Source organism: Eptesicus fuscus, chromosome 9 (genome assembly GCF_027574615.1).
Source record: "Eptesicus fuscus isolate TK198812 chromosome 9, DD_ASM_mEF_20220401, whole genome shotgun sequence".
NCBI classification, from domain to species: Eukaryota; Metazoa; Chordata; class Mammalia; order Chiroptera; family Vespertilionidae; genus Eptesicus; species Eptesicus fuscus.
Window position 1 is genome coordinate 86,721,939 of NC_072481.1, and position 4,956 is coordinate 86,726,894.

Below are 4,956 nucleotides of genomic sequence, written 5' to 3' on the forward strand. Positions count from 1 at the left end.
AGTGCAGTGGCAGTGGCCAGGACCCTCTCCTGCCTTCAGAGCAGTGCTAAGGAATGGCAAGCCAAGCAGTAAGGAGTGAACAGGTAGGTGGTTAGGAGCAAGAGGTCCTGAATTGTGAGAGGGCACAGGCCGGGCTAAGGAACCCCTCTCCCAGGGCATGAATTTTATGCACTGGGCTTCTAGTAAATAAATAAATAAATAAATTACCCAAACTTGTGGAGTTGCTGGACAATTGTATATTGCTGTGAGTTCCTATTTCATAGTGCCAAAAGATATAGGTTCCAAAGTCGTCACAACCAATCATCTAAGGATATGATTGTAGGAAAGAATGTGTCCTCCAATATGGGAAAGAATGTGAGTCATAGTACACAGGAATAAAAGTTCTCTACTCAAGCAGGAATAATCACAATTTCAGTGGCGAGGTTAAATGAGAATAGAAGGGAATGAGAAAAAAATTGCAAATAGACATTTTTATTTAATTCTTGGCCCATTTCACTTTCTTTAATTGGATTTCCTAGGCACGTACAAACCTAATTCTTTCTGAGATCTCACTGCCTTCCGGAAGAGCCATAGGTATTTATTTATTTATTTATTTTTATTTTTTTATTTTTTCATGTATAGGGTGTAATGTCACAGGAAAGTCATAGTATCCTGCTACCTGTGAAGAATAAGCCCAAGTTGCTGTTGGATGTGTTATTCACAGAGGAGCCATTCTTCAGGCGCTCTGCTCTCTTCACACCCAAGAGCCATAGGTATTTATTTGTTTTCTTCATTTGCTTCTTCAATGTCCAGTGATTGCCAATATATTTCAAAAGAAAGAAACTGGCTATATCTGGTTTCAGAGACTGAACTGGCTCATCTTTATTCTCCAAAACCTAGTGTTTTTTTTTTTATTATATATTTTATTGTTATTGTTGACAATATTACGGATGTCCCTTCTTCTCCCCCATTGCCCCCTTCTCCTTCCTTTGGTGCTCACCACATTGCTGTCTGTGTCATGGGCTATGCACATATGTTCTTTGGCTATTCTCTTCATCTTCTTTCATCCCATCCAAAATTTAAACCCACTTGGCAAGTTATTTCATTGGTTCTTAGACTATGCTTTCAAGATAAGTATTACTATTTTCTAGTTAGAACAAAGAAGGCAGAAGAGAATTATATTTGTTCAATCATAGCAGTTGAACAGTAAAACAGAAAGATATTTCTATCTCCTAAAATTTTGTTTGTTAGTTTCTTAACTGGTCTAGCAATTTAGTTTTTCATTTCTTATACATTACCTTCCCTTAGAAAAAGCAGCATAAAACATACATAAGATAATATAAATGTCAAAGCTCAATTAGTCCCACCATTTTATAAGTACTAAGTCAGTTTTATTAGATTATATGAAGGAAAAATATTGTTACTTTTGCTCTAAATTGTTAAACAGCATGTGTTTATAATCTTTGGCCTGTAAGAGAAAGAATATAGTTTTAATTTACATTTAAGTAAAGCAAATATCCAATTACAAATAATTTTCTTTTATTTGTTTCCATAAATGAGATGGCATTAAAATGCTTAGCCTGCTTAACTGGGATGGGAGGATAAATCAGTGTTGTACAGGGCAATGTCATGAAGAAAAGGAAAGCCAGTATAGATAAACTTAAATAGTTATGCAAAACTAAAAACTAGCTATCAATTAAAAAATGTTAGCCTTAAAAGATTTCTACTTACCAAAACTGTACTTTGTGAAGAGATTCAATTTTGTTCTAATTAATACCTCATTTATTAGCAGTTAATAAGTACCTAGTCTGCTATGCTATTTTAATTTTATTTACATACTAATTAAGTATATGCTAACTATCCCGTAAGTAACTATTTTCATAAATTTTATTTGTGTATATTATCCTACGTAACCCTAGAAAAACCCCAAAGAATAAGCATTGCACGTGTTATTGGCCTTTTTTTTTTTTTTTTTTACCCATGAGGGAACTGAATATCAGTGTCTTGCCCAGGTTCATGGCGCTAGCTCAAGGAAGAAGCAAGGACTACTAGTCCACGTGCAGTGATATTCCTTATACAACAAGGGTGACCACTTCCAAACTACAATCAACTTTAACTCTTATTTTTTCTTTCACTCAACACATATCTATTATCTATTACTTTTAGGAATATTTATCTCCTATTTCTGCAGATGTTCTTTCCATTTGGGTTTTATAGACTGCTGAAAGGCCATGAAAACATTTTTGCTTTCCATGAAGTCATATAAACAAACTTGCTCCAGATGCCAACAAGAAGTAATTTGGCCTAGTCAATAATAATTATTCATTTTAAACACACAAATAAAATCTCACTTGTCTTTACCCTTCAGTTTTCTACATATTAACAGTAATACAATTTTTAAAATAGGCTCCCATGATCAAAGACTCTAACACACACGTGCACACACACACACACACACACACACACACAATCACTAGAGAATGCTCAGAGTATTTTCCATCAAATAAACATGTGAAAAAAAATAAACATGTGGATGTCATATTAGATAATTTGTCTTAAAATCATCAATAATAAGATATACCACTCATTTCCTAAATTCAGGGACTCTGAAAATTTTGCATTCTGTTATTCCACAAACCTATCTTCTTGCTTATGATTGCCATATTCTTCTTTCTTTCTTTCTTTCTTTCTTTCTTTCTTTCTTTCTTTCTTTCTTTCTTCTTTCTTTCTTTCTTTCCTTTCCATTTCTCTTTCTCTCCCTCTTCTCTTTGTCTCTCCATCTTTTTCTCTCTTTTGTTTCTGTGATTTTTTCCTGCATTTTCCCTAATAATCACTAAATACTAATGAAATAAGAAAAAATTGCTGTATGATTTAAAATAAGCATCTGCTTGATCAAAATGCATTTAATTATTTATTGAACAAGTATTTATAGATAGTAGTTACTAAATTGATATCTCATGTTTTTATTTTGACCTTTAGTCAATTATTTAACCTTTTACAACTCAAACAATAAACCAATCTATCTCAAAGTTGAGGTTTTTTTGAGAAAGGATTTTGTGAGGATTTTTGAATAAGATTTAATGTAAGGTGCACATGTTAGTATGTTTTTAGCATATAGAAAGCTCTTAATAAAATCTAGCTATTTCTCAGCATCTACTGTGTACCAGCAATGAGGATATAAGGATGAAATAATGACAACAAAATATGTTGGTAGATAAATATGGTGTTAAAAGATTTGGGCTTGAATATGCAGATAATTTTCTTATTTCTGTTATTAATTTTTATTATTTATTTATTTAATTAATTAATTATTATTTATTTAATATTTATTTTTATTGATTAAGGTGTCACATGTTTGTCCTCATCCCCCCATTCCCATCCCACACCCCTCCCCACGGATGCCTCCACCCCCCTGTTGTCCTTAACCATTGGTTAGGCTCGTATGCATGCACACAAGTCCTTTGGTTGATCTCTCCCCCCTACCCCCCCCTCCCCTACCCTCCCTCTGAGTCCCGACAGTCCGATCGATGCCTCCTTGTTTCTAGGTCTGTTCTTGTTCATCAGTCTATGTTGTTCATCATTACCCCTAGATGAGTGAGATCATGTGTTACTAGAAATATACTTATAAGAACCGAATGTGAGACGAGCAATAATAGTTATGCTGACAGGCAAATGAATCAGTCTGTAGTGAGTTTCTTCTGGACCAACAGTTCTTTTGAGACCCAACTTCAATGTCCACCAGTTCCTTATGTGTACATGTCAGCACTGACTTTTCAGTTCTGGATGGTGGACAAATGGTGGTAATGCAGGTCCGACTCCCTCTGGTTTGGACTCACCCGGACCCAGGGGCGCGGCCTCACCTGGACTCAGGGGCGCGCGGCCTCACCCAGACCCGGGATCCAACCTCACCTGGACCTGGGGGCGTGCGGCCTCACCCGGTCCCAGGGTCGCGCGGCCTCACCCGGATCCAGGGGCACACGTCCTCCCCCGGACCCAGGGGCGTGCGGCCTCACCCGGATCCAGGGGCGTGTGGCCTCCCCTGGACCCAGGGGCGTGCGGCCTCACCCGGACCCGGGACCCAGCCTTGTTCGGACCCAGGGGCGCGTGGCCTCTCCCAGACCCAGGGGTGCAGCCTCACCCGGACCTGGGGGCGTGCAGCCTCACCCAGGCCCGGGACCCAGCCTCACCTGGACCCAGGGGCTCGTGGCCTCTCCCAGACCCAGGGGCACGCGGCCTCACCCAGACCCAGGGGCGCATGGCCTCACCCAGACCCAGGGGCGTGTGGCCTCACCCAGACCCAGGGGCACGTGGCCTCACCCAGACCCGGGACCCAGCGGGGCTTCCTCTTCTTGATCCCAATTCCTGTCGGTCAATTCCCTCTCAGCAATTCCTTCGGTCATTTTCTCAAAACTCTGGGGCGGCTGCCGCAGAACTTGCTGGGCGGCGGGCTTGGCGAAGCTCTGGTGCACCCGGTGCGAGGCGGCGGGCTGGTCCGAGGTCGCTGCGAAGGCGCTCGGGTCTGCAGTGGTGGCCGCTCGCCGGGCGAGTGCTCTTGGATCCGGGACCCAGTGGGGCCTCGTCTTCCCTATCCCAACTCCCATCGGTCAATTCCTTCTCAGCAATTCCTCCGGCCATTTTCTCAAAGCTCTGGGGCAGCTGCCGTGGAACTCGCTGGGCGGCAGGCTCAGCGAAGCTCCAGTGCGCCCGGTGTGCGGCGGCGGGCTGGTCCAAGGTCACTGCGACAGTGCTCGGGTCTGTAGCGGTGGCTGGTCGCCAGGCGTGTGCACCTGGCCGCTTCCGGGGCGCAGAGATTCTCGAAGGACTCGGAGGTCAGCAAGCGCGGAGTCTCCCACCCCATGTCCCCCAGGGGCTCGTCTGTCCGTGCTCGGCAGCGAGCGGAGCCGTCCCCTCAGCCGGAGACCGCCGGGGGAACCGCGCTGAGCACGTTCCAGGCCGCCGTTGTGTCGCCAGAGCCGT

At 42.7% G+C, this 4,956-nt stretch overlaps 1 non-coding gene across 1 annotated transcript; it reads right to left on the reverse strand.

Moving 5' to 3' along the window:
• Positions 1 to 613: 613 nt before the first annotated feature.
• Positions 614 to 742, reverse strand: LOC114233221 (small nucleolar RNA SNORA11). The gene has a single exon (XR_003619363.2). It is a non-coding gene; the product is annotated as a small nucleolar RNA SNORA11 (small nucleolar RNA).
• Between the last annotated feature and the right edge of the window lie 4,214 nt (positions 743 to 4,956).